Here is a 27,900-nt window from a genome sequence, read left to right as displayed (position 1 = left end):
GGGATTTATCCTTGGGATGAAAGGGTGGTTCAACATTCACAAATCAATCAGTGTGATAGAACAAATCAGTAAGAGGAGAAGAACCACATGGTCCTTTCAGTTGATGCAGAAAAAGCATTTGACAAGATACGGCATCCATTCCTAATTAAAATGATTCAAAGTGTAGGGATAGAGGGAACATTCCTCAACTTCTTAAAACCTATGTATGAAAACTCACAGTGAATATCATCCTCAATGGGGAAAAACTAACAGTCTTCCCTTTGAGATCAGGAACATGACAAGGATGCCCACTCTCACCACTCTTGTTCAACATAGTACTAGAAGTCCTAGCAACAGCAATCAGACAACAAAAAGAAATAAAAAGTATTCAAATTGGCAATGAAGAAGTCAAACTCTCTCTCTTCACAGATGACATGATAATTTATATGGAAAACTGAAAAGACTCCACCCCTAGACTACTAGAACTCATATAGCATTTCAGTAATGTGGCAGGTACAAAATCAATGTACAGAAATCAGTTGATTTCTTATAAAGTGTACTTTTATGCATCATTTTTGTCATCTCCATGTTGGTAATTTCTGTAGATTGTTTTGATCCTTGCCTTTCGTGGTAGGGACATTTATTAAATCTGGTTTTGCTTACCAGTTGTATTCATATTTTTTGTTTGTTTGTTTGTTTGTTTATTTTTTATAAAAATATAATGTATTTTTATCCCCAGGGGTACAGGACTATGAATTGCCAGGTTTACACACTTCACAGCACTCACCATAGCACATACCCTCCACAGTGTCCATAACCCCACCCCCCTCTCCCAACCCCCCTATGCCCAGCAATCCTCAGTTTGTTTTGTGAGATTAAGAGTCACTTATGGTTTGTCTCCCTCCCAATCCCATCTTGTTTCATTTATTCTTCTCCTACCCCCTTAACCCCCCCATGTCGCATCTCCACTTCCTCATATCAGGGAGATCATATGATAGTTGTCTTTCTCCAATTGACTTATTTCGCTAAGCATGATACCCTCTATTTCCAACCACGTCTTCGCAAATGGCAAGATTTCATTTCTTTTGATGGCTGCATAGTATTCCATTGTGTATATATACCACATCTTCTTTATCCATTCGTCTGTTGATGGACATCTAGGTCCTTTCCATAGTTTGGCTATTGTAGACATTGCTGCTATAAACATCCGGGTGCATGTGCCCCTTTGGATCACTACGTTTGTATCATTAGGGTAAATACCCAGCAGTGCAATTGCTGGGTCATAGGGTAGTTCTATTTTCAACATTTTGAGGAACCTCCATGCTGTTTTCCAGAGTGGTTGCACCAGCTTGCATTCCCACCAACAGTGTAGGAGGGTTCCCCTTTCTCCACATCCTCGCCAGCATCTGTCATTTCCTGACTTGTTAATTTTAGCCATTCTCACTGGTGTGAGGTGGTATCTCATTGTGGTTTTGATTTGTATTTCCTGATGCCGAGTGATGTGGAGCACTTTTTCATATGTCTGTTGGCCATCTGGATGTCTTCTTGCAGAAATGTCTGTTCATGTCTTCTGCCTATTTCTTGATTGGATTCTTTGTTCTTTGGGTGTTGAGTTTGCTAAGTTCTTTATAGATTTTGGACACTAGCCCTTTTTCTGATATGTCGTTTGCAAATATCTTCTCCCATTCTGTCAGTTGTCTTTTGGTTTTGTTAACTGTTTCCTTTGCTGTGCAAAAGCTTTTGATCTTGATGAAGTCCCAAAAGTTCATTTTTGCCCTTGCTTCCCTTGCCTTTGGCGATGTTCCTAGGAAGACATTGCTGCGGCTGAGGTCGAAGAGGTTGCTGCCTGTGTTCTCCTCAAGGATTTTGGTGGATTCCTTTCTCACATTGAGGTCCTTCATCCATTTTGAGTCGATTTTCATGTGTGGTATAAGGAAATGGTCCAATTTCATTTTTCTGCATATGGCTGTCCAATTTTCCCAACACCATTTATTGAAGAGGCTGTCTTTTTTCCATTGGACATTCTTTTCTGCTTTGTCGAAGATTAGCTGACCATAGAGTTGAGGGTCTATTTCTGGACTCTCTATTCTGTTCCATTGATCTATGTGTCTGTTTTTGTGCCAGTACCATGCTGTCTTGATGATGACAGCTTTGTAATAGAGCTTGAAGTCCAGAATTGTGATGCCACCAACTTGGCTTTCTTTTTCAATATTCCTTTGGCTATTCGAGGTCTTTTCTGGTTCCATATAAATTTTAGGATTATTTGTTCCATTTCTTTGAAAAAAATGGATGGTACTTTGATAGGAATTGCATTAAATGTGTAGATTGCTTTAGGTAGCATAGACATTTTCACAATATTTGTTCTTCCAATCCTTGAGCATGGAACATTTTTCCATTTTTTGTGTCTTCCTCACTTTCTTTCATGAGTACTTTATAGTTTTCTGAGTATAGATTCTTTGCCTCTTTGGTTAGGTTTATTCCTAGGTATCTTATGGTTTTGGGTGCAATTGTAAATGGGATTGACTCCTTAATTTCTCTTTCTTCTGTCTTGTTGTTGGTGTAGAGAAATGCGACTGATTTCTGTGCATTGATTTTATATCCTGACACTTTACTGAATTCCTGCACAAGTTCTAGCAGTTTTGGAGTAGAGTCTTTTGGGTTTTCCACATATAGTATCATATCATCCGTGAAGAGTGATAGTTTGACTTCTTCTTTGCCGATTTGGATGCCTTTAATTTCCTTTTGTTGTCTGATTGCTGAGGCTAGGACTTCTAGTACTATGTTGAATAGCAGTGGTGATAATGGACATCCCTGCCATGTTCCTGACCTTAGCGGAAAAGCTTTCAGTTTTTCTCCATTGAGAATGATACTTGCGGTGGGTTTTTCATAGATGGCTTTGATAATATTGAGGTATGTGGCCTCTATCCCTACACTTCGAAGAGTTTTGATCAGGAAGGGATGCTGTACTTTGTCAGATGCTTTTTCAGCATCTATTGAGAGTATCATATGGTTCTTGTTCTTTCTTTTATTAATGTGTTGCATCACATTGACTGATTTGCAGATGTTGAACCAACCTTGCAGCCCTGGAATAAATCCCACTTGGTCGTGGTGTATAATCCTTTTAATGTACTGTTGAATCCTATTGGCTAGTATTTTGGTGAGAATTTTCGCATCTGTCTTCATCAAGGATATTGGTCTGTAGTTCTCTTTTTTTTTCTTTTTTAATTTTTTAAATTTATTTTCAGTGTAACAGTATTCATTGTTTTTGCACCACACCCAGTGCTCCATGCAATCCATGCCCTCTCCAATACCCACCACCTGGTTGCCCCAACCTTCCACCCACCGCCCCTTAAAAACCCTCAGATTGTTTTTCAGAGTCCATAGTCTCTCATGGTTCACCTCCCCTTCCAATTTCCCTCAATTCCCTTCTGCTCTCTAACTCCCCTTGTAGTTCTCTTTTTTGATGGGATCCTTGTCTGGTTTTAGGATCAAGGTGATGCTGGCCTCATAAAATGAGTTTGGAAGTTTTCCTTCCATTTCTATTTTTTGGAACAGTCTCAGGAGAATAGGAATTAGTTCTTCTTTAAATGTTTGGTAGAATTCCCCCGGGAAGCCGTTTGGCCCTGGGCTTTTGTTTGTTCGGAGATTTTTGATGACTATTTCAATCTCCTTACTGGTTATGGGTTTGTTCAGGTTTTCTATTTCTTCCTGGTTCAGTTGTGGTAGTTTATATGTCTCTAGGAATGCATCCATTTCTTCCAAATTGTCAAATTTGTTGGCATAGAGTTGCTCATAGTATGTTCTTATAATTATCTGTATTTCTTTGGTGTTAGTTGTGATCTCTCCTCGTTCATTCATGATTTTATTTATTTGAGGTCCTTTCTCTTTTTTTTTTTTTTTTAAGATTTTATTTATTTATTTGACAGAGAGAGATCACAAAGCATCCTTTCTCTTTTCTTTTTGATAAGTCTGGCCAGGGGTTTATCAATCTTATTAATTCTTTCAAAGAACCAGCTCCTAGTTTCGTTGATTTGTTCTATTGTTTTTTTTTTTTTTTTTGGTTTCTATTTCATTGATTTTTGCTCTGATCTTTATGGTTTCTCTTCTCCTGCTGGGTTTAGGGTTTCTTTCTTGTTCTTTCTCCAGCTCCTTTAGGTGTAGGATTAGGTTGTGTACCTGAGACCTTTCTTGTTTCTTGAGAAAGGCTTGAACTGCTATATATTTTCCTCTCAGGACTGCCTTTGTGGTGTCCCACAGATTTTGAACCGTTGTGTTTTCATTATCATTTGTTTCCATGAATTTTTTCAATTCTTCTTTAATTTCCTGGTTGACCCATTCATTCTTTAGAAGGATGCTGTTTAGTCTCCATGTATTTGGGTTCTTTCCAAATTTCCTCTTGTGATTGAGTTTTAGCTTCAGAGCATTGTGGTCTGAAAACATGCAGGGAATGATCCCAGTCTTTTGATACCGGTTGAGACCTGATTTAGGACCGAGGATGTGATCTATTCTGGAGAATGTTCCATGTGCACTAGAGAAGAAAGTGTATTCTGTTGCTTTGGGATGAAATGTTCTGAATATATCTGTGATGTCCATCTGGTCCAGTGTGTCATTTAAGGCCTTTATTTCCTTGTTGATCTTTTGCTTGGATGATCTGTCCATTTCAGCGAGGGGAGTGTTAAAGTCCCCTACTATTATTGTATTATTGTCGATGTGTTTCTTTGATTTTGTTATTAATTGGTTTATATACTTGGCTGCTCCCACGTTAGGTGCATAGATATTTAAAGTTGTTAGATCTTCTTGTTAGACCCTTTGAGTATGATATAGTGTCCTTCCTCATCTCTTATTATAGTCTTTGGCTTAAAATCTAATTGATCTGATATAAGGATTGCCACTCCTGCTTTCTTCTTATGTCCATTAGCATGGTAAATTGCTTTACACCCCCTCACTTTAAATCTGAAGGTGTCTTCAGGTCTAAAATGAGTTTCTTGTAGGCAACATATAGATGGGTTTTGTTTTTTTTATCCATTCTGATACCCTGTGTCTTTTGATTGGGGGCATTTAGCCCATTAACATTCAGGGTAACTATTGAGAGATATGAATTTAGTGCCATTGTATTGCCTGTAAGGTGACTGTTACTGTATATTGTCTCTGTTCCTTTCTGATCTACTACTTTTAGGCTCTCTCTTTGCTTAGAGGACCCCTTTCAATATTTCCTATAGAGCTGGTTTGGTGTTTGCAAATTCTTTCAGTTTTTGTTTGTCCTGGAAGCTTTTTATCTCTCCTTCTATTTTCAATGATAGCCTAGCTAGATAGAGTATTCTTGCCTGCATGTTTTTCTTGTTTAGTGCTCTGAATATATCATGCCAGTTCTTTCTGGCCTGCCAGGTCTCTGTGGATAAGTCTGCTGCCAATCTAAAATTTTTCCATTGTATGTTACAGACTTCTTTTCCCAGGCTGCTTTCAGGATTTTCCCTTTGTCACTAAGACTTGTTAATTTTACTATTAGATGAGGGGTGTGGACCTATTCTTGTTGATTTTGAGGGAGGGTTCTCTGTACCTCCTGGATTTTGATGCTTGTTCCCTTTGCTATATTAGGGAAATTCTCTCCTGTAATTCTCCCCAATATACTTTCTGCTCCCCTCTCTCTTTCTTCTTCTTCTGGAATCCTAATTATTCTAATGTTGTTTCGTCTTATGGTGTCACTTATCTCTCGAATTCTGCCCTCGTGGTCCAGTAGCTGTTTGTCCCTCTTTTGCTCAGCTTCTTTATTCTCTGTCATTTGGTCTTCTATATCACTAATTCTTTCTTCTGCCTCATTTATCCTAGCAGTGAGAGCCTCCATATCTTATTGTACCTCATTAATAGCTTTTTTGATTTCAACTTGGTTAGATTTTAATTCTTTTATTTCTCCAGAAAGATCTTGTATATCTCCCGAGAGGGTTTCTCTAATATCTTCCATGCCTTTTTCGAGCCCGGCTAGAACCTTGAGAATCGTCATTCTGAACTCTAGATCTGACATATTACCAATGTCTGTGTTGATTAGGTCCCTAGCCTTTGGTACTGCCTCTTGTTCTTTTTTTTTATGGTGAATTTTTCCACCTTGTCATTTGTCCAGATAAGAGTATATGAAGGAGCAAGTAAAATACTAAAAGGGTGGCAAATACCCCAGGAAAATGTGCTTTAACCAAATCAGAAGAGACCCCAAGTCATGGGGGGGGGGAAAGGGGATAAAAAGAGGTTCAGAAAAAAGAAAAAGAAATAATTAAAAAAAGAAAACAAATAAAGAAAAAATGTAAAGAAGAAAAAATATATAAATATATTAGATAAACTAGTTAAAAAACGTTAAAAAAGAAAAGAGTAAAAGTTAAAAAAAATTTAGCAGAAGAAGAAAAAAAAATTGAAAAAAAAATTAACTGCAAGACTAAAGAATCATGGGGAGAAAGCCATGAGTTCCGTGCTTTGCTTTCTCCTCCTCTGGAATTCCACTGCTCTCCTTGGTATTGAATCTGCACTCCTTGGTAGGTGAACTTGGTCCTGGCTGGATTTCTTGTTGATCTTCTGGGGGAGGGGCCTGTTGTAGTGATTCTCCAGTGTCTTTGCCCCAGGTGTAATTGCGCCGCCCTTACCAGGGGCCAGGCTGAGTAATCCGCTCGGGTTCGCTTTCGGGAGCTTTTGTTCCCTGAGCGCTTTCCGTAGAGTTCCGGAGGACAGGAATGAAAATGGCGGCCTCCTGGTCTCTGGCCCAGAACAGCCAAGAACTCGGGGCCCCACTCCTCAGGGCACCCTCAGAGAACAGCACCTAATCACTCCCATCTCCCTGGCCTCCGGCCGAGCTCCAAGCTCACCCAGCCTGCGACCGGTTCAAGGTAACCCTGAGCTGAGAGCTCACTCCTCGGCTCTGTCTCTGTAGCCGACTTTCCCACTCTAATACCTGCAAGCTTTGCGACACTCTGACACTTCCGATCCTTCTGTGACCCTGTGGGACCTGGGGCCACACTGACCCTGCATGGGCTTCACCCCGGTTAAGCCTCTGGAGCAATTTCCCTCAGTGGAACAGACTTTTAAAAGTCCCGATTTTGTGCTCCGTTGCTCAGCCGCTTGCCGGGAGCCGGCCCCTCCCCCCACGGTCTACCCGTCGCTTTGGATTCACTTCTCAGCCAGTCCTACCTTTCAGAAAGTGGTTGATTTTCTGTTTCTAGAATTGCTGTTCTTCTCTTTGATCTCCCGTTGGATTTGTAGGTGTTTGCAATGTTTAGATAAGCTATCTAGCTGATCTCCTGCTACCTGAAGTAGTCTCAGCCTGTTACTTCTCTGCCATCTTGACTCCTCCCCTCTGTATTCATATTTAATAGTGGGATATTATTAAATAAAACATTCGTAGCTCTGTTCTCATGGATGGGACTTGGCAATCATGGAATTCTCTATAGGATAATTTTAAAAAATTAATTAATTTAAATAATTAATTATTAATTAATTAAATTTTAAAAATTGAAAAAAATTTTTTTAAAGAAATTCCTGTTTTCAGTGTCTTTGTGTGCCTATGTCTGGAGCTTTTTGGATTCTCTTGATGATATTCTAAACTCTTGTCTGAAGGGTTTGGTACGCAAATTGGAGAAGAAATACCCTAATTATTCAGGGTATTAATCTTTCCTTAATTCTTATGTTTACTGTAATGTGCTACATGCTTTTAAGTGAGACTCTGTGATCTCCATAAACCCCTCGTCTGCTGGGCTGAGGAGTGGGAGCTACCAGGTGCCAGGGAAAGGGAGAACTGGATCTGGCAGTCCAATTGCTTCTTTCACAAATTTATTAATTTTTCTTCCTAGTTTTGGTCATCTTTACATCTACATTTCAAGATTCTGCTATGCCAATCTTTTTTTTTTTTTTTTTCATTTATTCTACTGGCAGCTCATAATTCAGTTTTCTTAATTTTCCTAAATGAGTAACCATTCTTCCTCTAGTTTTTCAGCATATATATCTTGTTAGATTGATTACAGCATATAGTCCTGGTTCCAACAGGGATTGGATGGGATACTTAAATTAGGATATTTTGAATGGAGTTTAATAAAGGGCTGTTTTCTCTATTTCAAAGATTTATTTATTTATCTTAGAGCACACAGCTGCAAGTGAGGGGAGTGGCAGAGGGCAAGGAGAGAGAGAATCTCAGGCAGACTCCCTGCTCAGTACAGGGCTGGCCAAGGGGCTTGATCCCATAACCATGAGATCATAACCTGAGCCGAAATCAGGAGTTGGAAACTGAAGTGACTGAGCCACCCAGGTGCCTCATAAAAGGCTATCTTCAAAGATATGGAAGGGATGTAGGTACACCACAAGGATGAGGACAGCATGCTGGAGCTAGGAACAAGAAGAATCTTTAGTAATCCTAGAACTGGAAGTGTGAAGAGAGGGTATGAGTACCAGCACCTGGAAAGAAAGATAGTTGTACATGTGTGGAGGGAGCTGCTTGACTGCAACTGGGTTTTTGTTGGACAGACACTGCCAGCCCTTGGCAACTGTGTAGGAGGGAACTAGGGGGATAAGTACTGCGACTGGTTCCACTCCCTCCTGCCATCTCCTGATGGTGCCTAATGTTACCCAAGTCCATTAGAAGATGCTAATGCAGCAATTCAGGGCAGTGACCTCTCTTCCAAACTCCTACATGCACAAACAGAGTGAAAATGAATAGACAGTGAATCTGGAGAGGAAGATGAAACTTAAAATATTTACTCCGTGATTATGTTGTCAACCTTATTTATTTTAAGAAAAGGTAAATTTGAAAGCCTTTAAATTCTATACAATTGAACAGCAAAGAATAAGGAAAATTATTCAAGACACTTTGAAAAATATAAAATGAAGTAGGTAATAGGTTTAAATATATACTTTACCTCTCTGTGACCTCACAAAAATAAAGTATTTGATTAACAAAGTTATATACATATATTTATGTGATTTAATTCTTACTGCCTCTGGATGAAATTATTGCCAGTTTGAGGTGACCCCAATATCTTTCATGTTTGTGTTTGACAAGGAAGACTTACAGTTACTGCCCCTTAAATGACACCTGTAGAATATATGCTATTTCATAGACTTTTCCATTTTAGAGTAATTTGGTGGAACTTTTCCCATTTGAAAACTCTAGTGAATATAGCAATTAATCCTGCAGTTTTATTTCAAAACTATTCAGAAGCAGTCTTCCTGATTTCAAATTCAGCTACAAAGCCAAAGCAAGGATCTTTTCAAGTAATCCAAGTTTTAGTGCAAGTGTTTCCCTGGGATCTAATTATAAGTAGAATATTTCCTTCGTTGTGTTTCTCCTTTTTTTTCTAATCCTGGAAGAGGCCACACAAATTTTGAACATAATATTAATTACACACAAAGGAGTTCAAAAGTGATTTTATAAGATTAAGTTTAAAAAATTGGAAGGAAAAGATATTCAGTACATCAAAATACAAATAAAAATTTTTTTCCCAATATGATTGGTCACTGAAACCATGTTTACGCAACTAGAATAAATTAGACAATATTATTAGAGATGCCATCCCAATACCAGTACAGAGATTCACATGTTATGAAGCAGAGATTAGATAAAGAACTAAGTGAAGAAATTAAACAGCCAAGTATGGGCTTCTGAAGAATTTTCTCTGCAGTGAAGTCAATATCAATAAAAAGGGAGTATACTTTGGTCTGTGTCCATGATGTTCTTCTATATTAATGTGCTGTTTTCTAGAGAAGCTACTCTAATAGTTTATAGACCTGGCATGAAGGCCTTGTAATTTTTAAAACCCTGAACAGCCCTGTGAGATTATGAAGTCTGTGACAGCATCAGCTATGACAGGGAAACAGGGCATATCTCAGCAGAGATGGCCTGTAGTTTTTGTACATGAATAGAGGAGTGAACACCTGATGTCTATGTGTGTGAGACTGTGGAGAATTAGACATTTTTTGTATGCAAGACATCAGATCTCTCTCAACATCACTTAAGAATTTGAATACTTTTCCCTGAGTCTAGTCCTAACCCTTCTCTTTGCTTTTAACTGGTGCCGTTAAAGGGTACCAGTGTATGTGCACCAACAAAGCATTGTGGGATACTCGTTAATTTGTAATGTGGGAATGCTAGAAGGAGTAAAATGTTCATACGTGGCTCCTGCCCAGTCAAAAATACAGGGAATAGGATGCCACAGATTATCTGCTGTCAGGATAGGTTGGTTGCTACGTGTTGGATAGTGAGCAAAATAAGTTCTGGTACATCACGAGGCCAGTATCTTGCCGTTCTGGGTTCAAATGTGACCCCCCTCCCAACTTCATATGTTGAAGTCCTAACTACTGGTTTTTTATTTATTTATCTTAGTGATCTCTTTATTTATTATTTGAAGAAGGAAGAGGCAGAAGGTGAGGAAGAGAGAGAATCTCAAGCTGACTCCCCGCTGAGCATGGAGCCCGACTTGGGGCCTCATTCCATGATCCTGAGGTCATGACCCGTACCAAAATCAAGAGTTGGGTGCTTAATGGACTGAACCACTCAGGTGCCCCTAACTCTCAGGTTTTTAGAATGTGATCTTGCTTGGGAATAGGATCATTGCCAATAAACTAAGGTGCTTCCTCAGCTGGGATCCCAGAGTCTACTAGATAAACAGATCCAATGAAAAGAAACCTTTATTACCCATCACATCTTTTGTTCACATTTTATGGAATTCTAAAGGTGGAATCTTATTGGGCAGGTATGTGTGAAAATGAGCCTGCTCTGTACCTGAACCCTATCTGTTATCCCGTCTTATTTTTCAAAACTTTGTGCTATCTCAGAGGGATTCAGATGGGAACATAAATAGAGCCCCCATCTTTCAGCTTTTAACTCTAAAACAGCTGGACATCTGATTTTTGAATGCTCAGCATCCATCCCATCTTATTTTGCTAATAACATGCCAATTGTCCCCTGAAAAAGGATTGTCTGCACCCCCTGACTCCCATCTCATCCTGCTTGGTCTTGGTAGGACAGTCAGTGGAGGAGGCATACTCCATTTCCTGACCAGAGTTTGTGCATGTGATTGAGGCTAGAACAATTAGATTTTTCCTTGTAAGAATCTTGACCTTGTCACAAAGAAGCAAACGTTTTGAACCAATTCATTCACAAACTCCTTTCGTTATGGGTTAGAAGCACCCCAGACCACCAGTCCTTGTTTTTCCCGAGACCTTAACTTGTCCTTGGGATTCTGTGAGATACTCTGTATCTTTCCAATGCATTCAGTTTGCTTAAGTTAACAAGGGTTGTTTTCTGTTACATTCAGTCACAGATCTTTAACTGATTCAGCCTACCATCCTTTATACTTTTCTAGCGTTCTGACATTGGTATATCTGGGGATGATTATCGTAGGAGGGAGTATAAATTACTTACTTGTTAATTACTGTTTTGTAGATTTTTTTTCTCTCTGAAGTATCTGAAAAGGTACTTTGTCAGTTGATCCTAAGTCAGTAAGTGGTGAGATTTTTCAGGGCAATCACCATTCAGGGGTTCAGGTTTTGTGTATGGATATATTTGAATTGAAATGGCTTCTCAATGATGGTCATTGCTCCCCAGTCCATTTGTATAATGTACTGGAAGAGTAAGATGAAAACTAGAGGAAATGTTTTAAGTTGCCTAAACATAGAAATTGCTGGTGGAAACAGGAAGGACATTCATGGTAGCCTATGCAGCACAATACTAATGATATTTAATTAGCATTCTTGAAAAATACTTTTTATTGTTCAAGAGAAAGATTAGTTTGTTTATATACTATTTATCACAGTTAATGAGTAAGAAAATCATAATGAATTTGAGCAACAGAAATGCAAATTCTGAGATTATGTATTAAAACCAGAAAGTATATTTTAGTTCATAATCCATATAATACTTTAATAATTATAAATCTATAAAATGTTTCTTTTTATTCTGGTAATAATTCTAAAAGATGCAAGCAATGTTGACAAGAATATATAATTATAATGTATCTACTGAAAGTATCTGAAGATAGCTTTATTAGAAATCAAGTTCATTTTTCAAACAAACAAAAAAATCTTTTTTTTTTTAAACAAGGACATATTGTTTAAACTCAAGAGAGTTGGTATGTACACACAATTCTAAAATTTCAGCCTTTTTTGTAAATTAAAATTATAAACAGTTTTAGGTTTAAAAATAAATTTATAAGTTTTCACTGAAGAAGACTAAAATTAAACAATATTTTAATGTAATTATTCTATAATTTATTATTTTGATTACTTTTTTAAAAAGATTTTATTTATTTGAGAGAGAGAGGAGGAGACAGAGGCAGAGATACTGAGAGAGAGCATGAGCAGGGAGGAGAGGGAGAAGCAGGTTCCCAGTTGATCAGGGAGCCTGACTTGGGGCTGAGATCCTGAGATCCTGATGGGAGCCAAAGTCAGAGGCTTAATGACTGAGCCTCCCAGGTGCCCCGATTACTTCTATCTTATTTTACATCTGTTCTAGAAGTGTATACATGTGTGTTTATATATATAACACACATACATACATACATACACAGTTATGTTCAATTAAATAAATACATTAAACATTTTTTTCCCTTAAAACTGGTATACAAATGCCCTACCTACATTTATAGGTAATGAATTCTGTTTGTGCTTGTAATGAATTCTATTTCTGTTACTTACCACCCTTCTAGCTATTAACTAATACAATTTAAAAATGTCCCTTGGTTTCTCTGCAACTCAGTTTTGTTGTTTATTAAATGTGGAGACCAGTAATTGTTTTGTGTGCCTGGATCAGTCAGCACGTGTTTTGTTGTGCCAAGAAATGACCTACAAATCTCAGGAGCTTTTGAGAACCTTTTTAAAATTTTTGCTCACCTAAGCAACATGTTCTTTAAAGATTGGCAGGAGAGGATGGGGTTGTTTTTGTCATAATCACTCAGAGACCTGAGCTGACAGAGCACACGGAATGCTACCTGTTTCTCTGCCAGAAGAAAAAGAGAGGGTTCAGGAATCTTGCATTGTGAACTAAGTGCTCTAGTGTGGAGATGACAAATGTCACCTGTGTACTCAACTCATTGGCCCGTCATATGGTCCCACCCAACCCAGTGGTTGCCAGGATATGCAATTCTATTATAAATATAGGAGAGAGAAATACCTTACCAACAGTACTAATGGCTATACTTCTTACTTCATAAGATTCTTGGGCTTTGTATATAAAAATGCTTTGTAAACTATGAAGTAATATTTATACTCAAGTCTTTTGACCCAAAGACCCTTTTTTATCCATGAGGTCAGATTGCTGTTCAACCTCATTGTCATCATTTTGTTCTTCCATTTAATTAGCACTTATATTTGTTGAGTGCTTATAAAATGCTAATCACTGAGCTAGGGTGCAAATGTGAATAGGGATGTCTTTGTCCTCAAGGCATCCAAAATTCAGTAGAGAAAAAGAACAGACAACTCTATTGTGATGAGATTAGTTCTATGCTTGTGACAGAAGATAGGGCTGGGATAGAATGAAAATGGCACATATGAAATGGGCTGTAGATCATGAGGATTTTGGAGTTCTAAAGTCATTGGTTTTTTAATCACAAAACCTTTGCCTCATTCACTTAACAGGTAACACCAATGTCAGCCATTAAAAAAAGAAGAAATGAAAGAAGGCTATGTGTTGATTCTGTTAAGGGAAAGAAATTGTTTTTGCTGTGTGATCAGAGTTATGGGATTTTTTTTTTTAAGACTTTATTTATTTGACAGTGAGAGAGATCACAAGCAGGCAGAGAGGCAGGCAGAGAGAGAGAGGGGGAAGCAGGCTTCCTGCTGAGCAGAGAGCCCGATCCCAGGACCCTGAGATCATGACCTGAGCCCAAGGCAGAGGCTTTAACCCACTGAGCCACCCAGGTGCCCCTATGGGATATCTTTAAAACCAAGTTTAGATAATTTATTTTTACGCTGCTTTTTCCTAAGAACAGACCTTTGTTTCAAATAGAGAAGCATGTCACTGTTCTTAGAAAGTTATCTATTTACCTTTAGCAGTACTTGATTTAAAACAGGTACATTTAAAAAAATTGTTTCACCTCCATGTGTTAAAACAAAACAAACAAACAAACAAAAACTAGTCCTGAGTTCTTTACAAAAGGAATGTATTGCTTCTTCTAGGTCATTTTTGCTGGCACGGGAAGGACCAGTAGATAATAAAATCTGAGAATGGTATATTCTAGAAAAATTAAAAGTGTGGAGGAAACTACTTTGGTCTGTGGCATTTAATTCAGTTCACCAAATATTTATTGATTGTTGTATGTAAGCCATCAAGAGATTTACTAAATGGTGTGGGAGACAGACAAAAAGATCTATATTATAAGCTAGAGTGAAAACAAGTGGCGCAAATAAGTGTAGTTAAAAAAAAAAATAGCTGGGGCACAGAAGAAAGAGGGCTCATTCTGACTGGGAGGCCGGATAATGCTTCACTAGCCCTACCATAAGCTGGACCCAGAACAATGGGTATGGTTTCACAAGCTGGAGAGGAAGAGAGTGGAAGGTGGGGCTGGGAAAAGAGTATTTGGGATTGAAATCAAAATATGAAAAGAAGGATAGTGACAAGAAAATCTATGAACTATTTGGCCCATGGTAAACAGTCCAGAATGATAGGGCATTGCAATGTGTGTGTGTGTGTAAAATAGGAGATGAGTATAGCAGAGGAGATTGAGGCTACATGATGGAGAGCCGTGAACGTCATGCTTAGGTGTTTAGATTTTTTTCTCCAAAATAAATGCCCCCAAAAGTTGTCAAATTGGAAAATGGTATGTTCAGACTTGTGCTTTAAGAGTATAGCTCTTTTATTTTTTTTTAGTAAAATTGTATATATGTAAGGTGTACATGATGTTTTGATATACATAGTGAAATGGCTACTACAGTCAAGCTGATTAGTATTTCTTTTTTTTTTTTTTAAGATTTTATTTATTTATTTGAGAAAGAGAGAGAGAGAGAGAGTAAGATCTGGACATGATGACCTGAGCTGCGGGCAGAAGTTTAACTGACTGAGCCACCTAGGTGCCTCACTAATTAGCATTTCATTTGCTCACATTTTTTGAGTGTGTGTGGTGAGAGCACCTGAAATCTATTCTATTAGCAAATTTCCAGTGCAATCCAGTATTATATGCTGTAGTCTTCATACTGTACATTAGATCTCTAGACTTACTCATCCTACATAACGGCAACTTTGGATACTTTGGCATTTTCCCATTTTCTCTGTCTCCCTGCCTCCCTGATAACCATATTTCTACTCTTTTGAATCTGACTCAAGAATGACTGTGGTTAGAGCCTATGGAAGAGAGAACAGCTGGGAGATGCAGGAATGAGAACTTGAGAAGTGAAATGAGCATAGTGGAAATGGAGAGAAGTGGTTGTCGAATATTGGGGGAGGTAGATTTGATTGGTGGGTGATACAGATGGAGTGTGAGGGGGAGACTGGGTGATTTAACTTGGGTAATGTCTAAATCTTTGCATTTTAATGTTACACTCACTCATCTAGTAGTTGTTCAGTGACCCCCCATAAATACAGGGAATGTCCCGGATCCCTTCTTTAGTTTTCTCCTTGCAAATGCATCCGTATTGTTGGACTGACTGGTGCTGGATACTTCAGGTAAATCTAGATTTTCTCTCACTGTCCACACCTCAGAACTGATTTACAAGCAGAAGCTGTGATCATAAAAGTAACCCCACTAAAAGACTGTCCCACTGATCTTTTCATATTGTTCAGTAGGGATAGTGCTCTCCCTGTCTCTGGATACAAACATGGGCAGATAGCATAACTTCTCTGTTCATTCTTAGGTAAGAGGAAACAATTATAGTTCCTTTAAATAATTTGTCTCAATTCAATATGGAGCATGTGCAATAAAATGATGATGAAACTCAGAACATGATTTATAGTTAAAAACTTCCACTATCCCTTGCCAAGCTGGGGGCCTGCTTTGCAATGGCTGCTGGTAGCTTCACCCCTGGCATTTCTTTCCCTTCCTTTAATTTGTTAGACCCATGGAGAGGGAGGTGATCTAAGAGAGATGCAAAAGTTGTTGCTTCTTGCTACCATTATAATAAGACTCTGCCTTTTCAGCCTGTCAGATGATTAAGGTTGATTCTCTTGTAAACACTTTTGTGGGGTCTTTGGAGACCATTGCATGTCTTGGAGTGTCTCACCTATAATTCCCCTTATGCAATTTCAAGTTTCCCTATTCCAGCTAGTGACTTCCTTTGTCTACAACTCTTAGCAATTCCTTGGTGCATCTTGAGCATCTGTCTGCTGAGAGCTCATCACAGGAAGTCTTTACAGGACAGGCTGTACTAAAGCTGGCTGACCTTCATCACTGGGAAGCATGAACCCATTCTTGGCGCAGAAAGGCTCTAGGAAAACAAATTTATCCTAACTCAGCAGTGTGCTGCTTCTAAAACTGCTGTCCAGCCCATTTCAGCCTCTTGATTGCCCAAGTAGGAGTCAAAGAGTAAGCTCCTGCATCTCCACAAATGCAGAAGACATATTGAACTCTCAATGATCCCTATGAACTCCCTTCTCACCATTGGATTTGAACCCACCTTCACTTGCTCCTCAAGAGTGGGACCCAGGTACAAACGTAGCACCCTAAGGTATCTTCCACACCAAAATGCTATTTTCACTCTCATGCTTATTTTTAACCTTCATAATGGCTGAGATATTTTTAAAGAATCATGGGATCAATAATTAACTTCAATTTTTGGAAAAATGTCTTATAGTCTAGCATCCCGTTTCCAATGCAGCATTTATTAGGTGTTGCTATTTCAGATGAACTTTCCAACTTAACCCTGCTTTCAGTTACCATCAGCTCCATATTTGAGACCAGCTTCACCTTAGAGACCATTCTTCTGTCTTCAGGCCCTTTTTTCCCCCATGACCTCCAGCTGCTTCAGTTTCAAATTCAGCTGTGAGGCTCCTGGTGGCTTCATCTGTGCCAGAGCCACGGGTCGACTTGCTTGGCTGGAGGGAAGATGGACAAGTGATGGAAATAGAGCAGTATGTCTCAACTTAAGCCCTGTTAACATTTAGGGCCAGAAAGTCCTTTTTGTGGGTGCTGTCCTGTGCATTGTAAGGTGCTAATGTAGTAATGTCAGTGACCCTATCCACTAGATGCAAGTAGAACCCTTTCCCCAATTGTGATAACCAAAAAATGTCTCTGGACATCTGTAAATGATTCTTAGAGGGGAAAAATCACCTGTGGCTGTGAACTAGTAAAAGAGAGGGAGAGGAGCAATTTTAAGCGTTGTTGTTTGCTGGGGAAAATAATGAGTTGGGTTTTGCATGTTAAGAGGGGAGCTAGCAAAACATCCATCTGGAGTTATTTCATACTCTGTTAGGCACTGAGGCCTTGCAGTCATGAGCAAAGTCAAGGTTAGACTTGTGATTTGAGGGTCACTTGTATACAGCTGATACCTGCACACTTGAGTATGGAAGTTCTAATCCTGTGAGATGAGGTAAAAAAAGCTAAGGAGAAATCACCATGAAAGACTTTTGTTTAGAGCATGGACAGTTATAATTCGTGACAGGAGTAGAACTAGGGAGGTAATCATAAAGGGAGAGAATGTTTCAAAATGGAGAGACTGGCAAAAAGTATTCTGAGCTGCTGAGAGGTGTTCCTTTACCGATCTGAGCCACTCAGGCCAGGTTCCAAGTAGAGCACATGGATGGTCTAGGGTCGTCCTTAGCCCTTGTTGGACCTGTGGAAGACCCAGTATGGTCTGATATGCTGAGGGTCTACAATTATAATTTTAATAGATTTTATCACCTTACACAATAGCAACATGAAAAATCTCAGACATCAAGAATTTTAGCAATAAAGTTTAATCAATTTCTCTTAAACAATAAGTTCCCAGACTTCCATGATGTTGTGGTGTGTTCCAGAGAAAGCATGCCGTTGTTCAGAACAGATTCTGTCAAGTCTGTCTGTGGAATAGCACCATCTGATGTATTGTAGCCTCATAGAGTTACTGACTGAGACTAATTTGTTCAGAAGGAGGAATCAGAAGACTTTGTACTGTCTTAGATTTTGTAAGGTAACAGACAACAGCAACAAAAAAACAGGCAACACACCAGGGATGATCATAGTCAATGAGCTAAACTCAAAGAATATAAAGAGTAAGGAATTAGAATAGGACAACTAATGGGTGCTTTATGGGTACTTTAGATCAGTGGTTCTCAGACCCCCTTTAACAATTATTGAAGACCTCAAAGAGTTTTTATTTATAATATTTATCTATGTTTGCTGTATTATAATGGAAACAAAATTTCACACATATTTATATGTTCATTGATTTAATATTTATTTATTTATTTATTTATTTATGAGAGAGAGAAAGAGCAAGCGAGCATGCTAGCAGGGGGAGATAGGCACAGAGGGAGGGGTAGAGAACGAATCTTAAGCAGGCTCCATGGCCAGCATAGAACATGATGTGGGCTCAATCTCACAACCCTGAGATCTTGACCTGAGCCAAAATCAAGAGTTGGATCCTTAACTGACTAAACCACCCAGGAGCCCCTGTTCATTAATTTTACAGTGATAATATATTCATTGCTTGTTAACGTCAGTAACATTTTTGTTAAAAAGAAGTATAGCTTTCAAAACAAAAAACAGTGGTAATGGAGGTATTGTTTTAGATTTTTGTAGCTCTGCTTAATGTCTCTGGCTAACAGAAGATAGTTGAATTTTCACATTACCTTCTGCACTAGTTTGTAGTGGTAACACACATTGTGTCACCTCTGGAAAACTCCATTATACACTTGGAAGAAAATGAGAGTGAAAAATGCAAATAATCTCTTAGTCTTATTTTGAAAATAGTTTTGAGCTCTCAGACCGCCATATACAGTCATGGGAGTCTCAAGGGCATACTTTGAGAGCTGCTGTTTTAGATGATGGCTGTGAGGTTTAGAAGGGCTATTGTTAATTTCAGAAATGGCAACAGGGTTTTGAAACAGGACTCTAAGACATAGAACAAAATTTCAGTTGTTCTAGTAGGTTCTTAAAGAAATTTGAGGCATTGTAAGAGCGAGCCAAAACTCACATTTACTAACATTTCCATTTGCAATATTAATTTCCGTCAGGGGAACAATACATGGAACAAAACATCTTTGAATTTTTTCAGAAAAAGAGAAGCTGAATATTTCCTCAAGTATATTATTAGTCATAAAGTATGCAGTTAGCATTTGATAGGTCTTGGCAACTCAGTGTATAAGATAGAAATTTATAAATAAATTTAAAGGCCTGGAAGTCATGTTTGTCTGTTTGTCTATCTGTCTATCCTATAACTCATTCATTCTATATATTCTTCATTTGGCTGTTGAATTGCTCTTAGAATAATATATTGATTAGCAGCATGGGCTTTGAGATTCCCTCAAATTTTCAAAAGAATTTTGAGATTTCTTGTGTTCAAATTTTAAACCATTTTTGTGCCATTTGATTCTGTTTCCTTATCTGTAAAATTGGTGTTGTATCAATTCATATGGTTCTTATAGGGTTTCAAAGACGCAGTTACAGCTAAAGCTCATAGCATAGTGCTGGGAACAGAATAAATATTCTTTACATTTTTTTAAAGTTGTGGTTAAGAATTTGTATGCACTGGGTGTGGTGCATAAACAATGAATTTTGGAACACTGAAAAAAAATTAAACTTAAAAAATAAAGAGAAATGATCTATCAAGTCAGAAAAAAACATGGAGGAAACTTAAATGGATATTACAAAGTGAAAGAAGCCAATATGAAAAGGCTATATATTATATGATTCCAAATGTATGACATTCTAGAAAGAGCAAAGCCATGGAGATGGTAAAAACAAAAACAAAAAAACAGTGACCGCCAAGAGTTACAAGGGAGGGAGGCATGAATAGGCAGAGCACAGAAAAATTTTAGGGAAATTAAAATATTCTGTATGGTACTAATATGGTAGATATATATCATTTTATATTTGCCCAAACCTATTGAATGTACAACACTAAGTGTAGACCCTAATATAAACTATGGGTTGGGTGATTATGATGGGCCAAGTTATGTTTACAAGTCATAACAAATGTCCTATTTTGGTGGGACATATTGATAATAGGAGGTAGTGTGGGATAATGCATGTGTGGGAGCAGAGAGTATATGGGAAATTTCTGTATATTGCTCAATATTGCTGTGTATCCCAAGTGACTTTAAAAATAAAGCCCATTAAAAGAAAGAGAATTTGTATGAACTATATGTATGTTAGTTGATGGATTTGAGACTTAAAAATAATTTGTTTAGGCATGTGTGAAATAATAAGAAATAGGTGTGATCCTTGCCCCTGGTTCCTGACACAGAACTCCTACATCCCTTGGAATTTCCTGGGTGATAGCAGTGTCTTTTGTTTTGATGAGGAAACTTTTGGTGGGTTCCTGGTTGTGAGTTCATCCCCAGAAAGACCAAATTTCCTGGGTGATAGCAGTATCTTTTGTTCTAATGAGGAAACTTTTGGTGAGTTCCTGGATGTGAGTTCATCCTCAGAAAGACCAAATTTCCTGGGTGATAGCAGTATCTTTTGTTCTAATGAGGTAACTTTTGGTGGGCTCCTGGATGTGAGTTCATCCCTGGAAAGACGAAGCCAAATCAGAAGCTGTCACAGAGAATGGGGGGGAAAACCCGATGCATCTGGTGTCAGAAGTGTTTTGAGTGTGTTCATAGTTTGAAAGAAAAAGAGCAACACATAGGAGAAGTAAATGTTTTCTACTCAGCATGAAAAATACTTTCTTAAAATTAGATCACTAAAAAAATAGAATTTTTTAATACCATTCACTGAGAAAGTTCTTCTAGAATTCTTGATCTGTAAATGATTTGATGGTAGATGCTGAATGAAACTCATGAAATAGACTACGGTAAAAAGACTAGAATTGTGGCTTTTAAAATTATTTTATTTCATATTTTTCTTATTATGGCTCAGAATTTCTTGCTCAGTTAAATTAATGACTGATGATTCTAGAGGACCCCAGCAGCATCTGGATTGCTTCTTGCTTTGTGTAATAGTCAACTTCCATTATCCCTTATTTCTCCACTCCCACAACACTAAAGGCTCTGGGATAGTAGGTTTATAATATTTGGTGCCTTTAGTCCATGCACAGGGGTTGATCAAAGCAGGATAATTTGACCCCAGTGTTTTAGCTGCAAGGGGCTTTTGGCTATGAGATGACATTCTATGGAGACGACATTCTATTGAGATGATATTCTGTCAACATCAAAGAAAATTAGAAGTTGACATCAAGTTATTGGAAATACACAGAAACATTGGTTTAGAAATTCCAGACGCTTAGGCATTCAATAGTCATTCTTGTGGGTAATGTATTGAATGATAAGCCAAATGTATATAAGAAACTATTCAGTGAATGTGGAAGCCATTTTTTTAAGGATAAGGAATTTTTAATGATTTCTTTAGATCCAGTAATGGAAAACAGATTATTCTGGCAGTGTCTATTGTCTCTCCAGAGCCTGAGGCTAAGAGGTTACATAGAAACAACTTATTGTTACATGTAACGTACATAACATATAAACAACGATTGTTGTGTAAGGATTGACCAGAACCATTGCCTCTGGTTGGAGTATTTTCCCTCTTTATATGGCAGAGTTTACATTGTCTTAAACTTTTTCTTCATACACAACCTAGGTAACTTCTCTTAGGAATAAAAGAAGAGTTGTTAATTTCTTTTTAATTTTATATTTTAAAGAAAAGTACTTCATTTTGTATTTATTAATAAAGTGGATTGTTTTCATGCCCAACTCAGTATATTTTCCACTTAGATCTTAATTGGTGTTCTCTTTGCACACTGATGTTACACATTATTGGAAATGGGCGATTCTTTTGTAATTCCCATTTGCAAATATAAATACTTTCTCTTTAAAAAATAATTTATTATTTATTTATGTATTTATTTATTTTTAGACAGAAGCAGGGGAGGTGCAGAGGGAGAGAGATAATCTCAAGCAGACTCCATGCTGAATGCAGAGCCGAGCATGGAGCTGAACTTAGGTCTTGATCTCACATATCTGAGATCATGACCCGAGCTGAAATCAAGAGTCAGATGCTTAACCCAGGTGCCCCTAAAAATACTTTCTTCTTTTTTTTTTTTTTTTGGTAGCATGAATGTAAATACATTCAGTGTCCATGCTGGAGTATCATAGTCCAACGTGGAAGTATGCATGTATAAACAATAGCATGAATGATTTAAATGGCATAAAAAGAATGATGAGATAATATATAATTTTAGAAAAATTATACTGAGTAAACATCAGTAAATGATGAAGAAGGTTGTGAAGAGAGGTTTCTATGGTTTCAGTTACTCTGCATCCCATAGGACAGAATAAATAGTAATAGTATCAAATGCTAAGTCAGAGCTATTTTGTGGGAGAAGAAACGGTGCTGGTGCTGTCATACTTGAACTCTGGCTCCCCATTTGCTAGAGGTGTAACTTCGATGGAGTTATATAGATTATATAATCCCTCAGCTTTAAATTCTATAAAGTAGAGATGGGGTTATTGTGAATATTAGAAGGGATAATGAATATAAAATGTCTAGAATAATATCTAAACCATTCTAGATGTCCAATAAATAGTCTCCATTATGAGAAAGATGAACACAGTATCCCTAAAACAATTTATTAGGGACATAGCAACAACTTAGCCTCAGTCTTTTCCTTTAAGGAGCTTATAATTCATTAGGTACGGATAGGCTTAAAAATGTTTGAAAAATATAAGAAACTACAAAACAAGAACGGCTAGTTTTCCCTGAGGGCTTGGGGAAGAGGAAGCATTCCTCAACATGGTGATGCTTAAACCGATTGTTGAAAGATTTGTTGTCTCGCACAGGCTGTAGAGTTAAGGGAGGATATGATCGTGGCCGTCCAGGTAGAAGGAACGTTTAAAGAACTATAGTTTCATCTTCTGGATCATGAGTTATGAGAGGATGGCTTGGTGAAAGCTAAGGATGACAAGCTTGTTGGAGGCTGGATCGCATATGATCTGACATTTTGTGTTGGGAAGTATGAACTTCATCCTGCAGGTACCAGGAAGTCAGTGGAACACTTCAGTTGGAGAAGTGACATGATCCTATTTCTTTGGAAAAATATTGTGTTGGTGGCAGTATGAAGTATAAGAGAGGGACAGGAATAGAGGCAGGGGGATGAGTGAGAAGTTGAAAGTAGCTGTCCACCTGAGATAACGTGACTGCCTGAACTAACCTCTTAGAATACGGTGTGTAAGAGGAATAGTCAGTGGTGGCATTGGCAGATTTTGGTCAGTGTTTGAAATATGGGGCTAAAGGAAAGAAGGAGTTTAAGAGTTTAAAATCAATTCCATTGAATAAGAGAAGTGAGTGTGCCAAGAAAAGAAAAGGAATCAATTGTGTCAGGTGTTAAGAAGATGTTAGGTAAAATGAGACCCGAAAAGAATTAAAATTTTTAACCAGGTTATGCATGCCTACATATATATATATTCTTTATAGATGAAGGTCTAGGTGGCTTAGGGGCAGCTATAATAAGGGCTGTTTTGGGGAGGTAAGAGTATGGAAAGACTTTTACTTCCTGCATTTATGAATTATAATTATTACTGAAAAAAAAAAAAAACAGAAAAATGAAGAATTCAAAAAAGGAGAAAATAAACCAGTATGTTTTGTTTGCTTTGTGTTTGAAACATTGGTGTTATGACTGACTGACTGTCTCTTATGGTAAAACTAATGCAGTCCAAATTTGGGTCAACTTAGACCCCAACTTATCTTCAACACATGGAAATGGACTTACTGCATTCTCACTGGATAACATTTTATGAGAGGTTTTATAAGGACCCCCTGAAATGAAGTTTTCAGTTAGAAATTATTTCATGAGAACGTAAAAGTAGTATAACTAAACCTAAGAATTAAAAATGCAGGAGATTATGTTAATAGTTTTCCTTGAACATAGCTATGAAATTACACATTTAATGTGGTGGAGGAAAGGTTCTTAGAGAAATTTACCCAAGGTGTTTCCATGCAACGGTGGGCCTGGACTGTGCGGGGCTTGGTGAGGGAATGGGAGGTGAGGATGTGGACAGAAGGTTGAATGTTCTGAGGGACTGGATGTGAAAGCTATGTGAGCTAAGAGAGGAGCTGGAGGCCAACACCAGGTGGAGAGGATCCGGGTTCATGAATTTGTTTACAACCTGAGAGAGAGCCAGGTATGTTTATAGACTGTGCAGAAGGAGCAGGGAAAGAGGGGACATTTGCAAATACAGAAGACAGGGTAAGAGAAATGGAACAAAGTTCTCCTTCCAGATGAGATGGGGGTGGGAGAGGTGGGTGGATGGAGGTCCCAGGGAAACAAGGCAAAGGAACATTTCAGCTTCTTTCAGCTTCTGATACTTGAAAGGAGGAGTGAGCATTAGATCCTAAGGTTGAAGGCTCTTTCTCCTGACACCTTTAGTTTCTCTGTGAAACAGCAATTAAGGTTATCAGCAGAGAGGAAAGCTGGAGGGAAGGAGAGGGTTGGTTAGCAAAGGTGAAGAAAGGTGAAGAACTCAGCTTTTGTGAGGACAGGAAGAAGGATCTGCTGGGGTGACCCCCCCCACGGTGGATGAAGGGTTGAGGGGGTGGGATAGAAGAAAAGGTTTTGCCTTGTCATACTTGTGGTGGGGGTAGGGCAAGGGCGGTTTCCTCATCCCAGTCAGCCATCTGGGCTGGGTGCAGAAATTCTTTTGAAAGGACTGGGAGAAAAATCTGGCTTGACAGAAATGGAGGCCTCTGCAGTCTTTTGACGTAGATGGAACATAGACCCAGATTTTAGTCTTTCTTTTTGTATACATTTTAACTACTGAGGTACATTTTAACGACCAAGCACGAAAAATTTGAATTAGCTCATTTGAAAAGGATTCTTTAATTGCCATCTTGACTGAAGGAGATCTAGTTAGGTTTTAGGTGACTGATGTTATCTTTCTGACTTGTCTGTTTCTGTATGTGTCTGGTGCTTAAAATAAGTGTCCTTTTGTCTCTCTCATTATCTTATAAATGACATAATTCCTGCTAGTTAACTGGATACCGGAATTCTTCATTTTTACTACTTCATTGCTCTTTGCCTTGTTCATCTGTCACAACTCTAAGTTTTTAATGGCTCTACTTTCTGCATATCTTCCCCCAAAACCCCGAAACAACACCGCATGTTTGGGTGAGTCTCATTGTATTCGGAATCACTACTCCCTTGTCTTTCAAAATCTCACTATTTATAAGGAGACTGCAAAAGTGATTTAAAGTAGGGGCCAGCCGACTCTAGCCCGCGTGCTAACTGCAGACGGCTGCCTGGCTTGTGTGTACAGGGCCCATGAGCTGAGCATGAATTTTCCATGACTTAAGGGTGGAAAAAAAAGTCAAAAGTAGGAGGATATTTCATGACCTGTGGAAGTTATATGAAATTCAAATTTTAGTGTCCATAAATAAAATTTTATTGTGGCATACCGTCTCGTTAATTTATGTATTGTTCCTCGCTGGCTTCTCCTTACAGTGTCAGAATTGAGTGCTACAGAGATCTGTATTGCCTGCAAACCTATAGCACTTACTCTTTGGCCTTTTGTGGAAAAAGTTTGCCAGCCCCTGGTCTAGATGTGGTCTCTGGGTATATTATGTTAGTATATGTTTAGCCTTCTTCTTCTTGCTTGTTAGTGGAGTTGTTGTTTAAGGGAATGAAGGTTTGACACTTTACATGTTATTATGGTCCAGATATTACCTCTGTCATTTATGTGTTCAGTTGGTTGTTCTTGAATCCTTACTAGGTTTGTTGTCAGATGCTGTGAATCTAGTGATGGGAATGAATAAGGATAGTATATGCTCATGTAGTATATTATTCAGCTCTGGAGTCAGATAGCCTCATTTCAAAGTCTGCCTCTATTACTTCCTCACTTTATAAACTTAGACAAGCTCTTTTGGTTTCTTTATCTGTAAAATGAGATGTTACCCATATTTAGTTCAGAGCTCTGTTGTGACCCTCTAGTGAGAGAATTCATGTCATCAAGTATCTGGCACATTGTAAGTATTTCATGTTGTTGTTGTTGTTAGATTGTAATACTTTCTGTGATGAGGAAGAACTTCCTTCTATAAAAACCATGAGACAAGACCAGCTAAACCTTATTGGGATGCTTCACCTTATACCCATGCATTTGATTGGAGACACTATGCTTCTTTGAACACTATCAGAATACTGGGTTCCTGGCCACTGCCTTGGGGTCCAACTCTTTGGCCAGGTCACAGTTCTTTCAGTTTTGAATCTGGCTTCCTCCTTCAAGACCTCAGCGTTCTTTGAGATTAAAGCCTCCCAGAGCTCAATGACAATCATATACCAATCTCTGTGATTGATAGAAATTCTTTAGAAGAAATTGTGTTTTTTTGTGTGTGTTTTGTCTTTCTGGAATAAATTCTTACCCTCCCAAACCTGTGTTGTTAGTAAGAACTGGGTCTTTAATTCATGGGCCCACAAGCAGGTGAGATTTGTAGTGCCAAACAAAATGACCACCTGCTTCATTCTGTCATTCCGTTACTTTCAACTAATAACCACATGATGGGAAAAATTAGTCCCACTTTAAATATGCTTTCAAAACTGCAATTCTTTGTTGCTATTCCAACTGACTCTGGCTTCATAAACATTAAAATGAGAAAGAAATAGATGAGAAAAGCACCAAGGAAGATACTACTAGGAAGTTGAATAAATGGGAGATTCAGATGGAATTCAGATAGGATCAATGGGAGAATTCAGATAGAGGATCTGAAAGCCTCATGGTAAGGACATTGTCAATACAAATGGAGAGCCTCTCTGTATTTTGAAAATACCAAACTAGTTGATTTGAAACAGTGCCCAAGTTCAAGGCTGGTTTTGCTTGGATTGTGGCACCTTCAATTATGCAGAGACTCAAAATCTCTTAATTAGTGGGGAACTTTTTGGTCTAAATCATTCTAATAACAGCACAGTCATACATTTTATTTTGAGTAAACAAGTCTTTCATTAGCTGTTTTTGAAATATTTGTATTTTGACAATTAAATTAACATAATATCTAAAGATAAGCAGTTGGGAAAGAAAACTTGTTGGAATCTTGACTTCATATAGGTTGTGTGATCTTGGCAAGCCTTTTGTTTTGTTTTGTTTTGTTTTTGTTGTGTTTATAAGGGAGGATAATGAGACCCATCTCATAGAATATTGTGTGGGATATATGAGTAAATATATATGAAGTTCCTGATCTATATGTAGCATTACCTGAATTGTAACCATTATAATATTATAAATGAGAGTTCTCTTTGTCTGTTTGCAAAGATGCAATCATTCCATCAACCTCTTTTATTCAGAATAATTTATCTTGGGAAAATTTTCTCTAACCTATCATTGCAAACTACCACTTAACTGTGTGTTAAAATAGATCTTTGACAATAACATTATATCACAAAATTTGCTTTTCAGATGAAAAAGTTCTTATGTTCTTATTAAACATTAATCTACAGAATGAGAAATACCATTTAAATGAATAAGAAACAGATCCCCCTGACTTAGCTGATAGTTTGGTAGAAGTTTAATTAGTTAATTTTTAAAGATTATAACCTTGAAAAATAGCAGTGGGTTTCTAGGTGATGGCTTAGTTACTTGGAGTACAACCATAACAGGTTGAAAAATGATGTTACTGACAAATAAGGAACCCAAAAGAATCAATGGTGATTAATAATAAAGTATGTGGCTGTTATCATTTTTATTTACTGTATGAAAACATGTACTTCACAAGACAGGAATGGGAAGCTGGTTGTAATTACACATTTATATGACCCTAGCAATGTAAATTGTGGCAGAAGACTATAATAAAGAACACCTTTGAGAATGAAAATTTGTCCACAAAATCTATGACCACAGTCTCAAATGAA

This window comes from Lontra canadensis, unplaced genomic scaffold, assembly GCF_010015895.1.
Source record: "Lontra canadensis isolate GAN:19392208 unplaced genomic scaffold, GSC_riverotter_1.0 scaffold2, whole genome shotgun sequence".
Taxonomy (NCBI): domain Eukaryota; kingdom Metazoa; phylum Chordata; class Mammalia; order Carnivora; family Mustelidae; genus Lontra; species Lontra canadensis.
Note: the sequence above shows the minus strand (reverse complement) of the source record.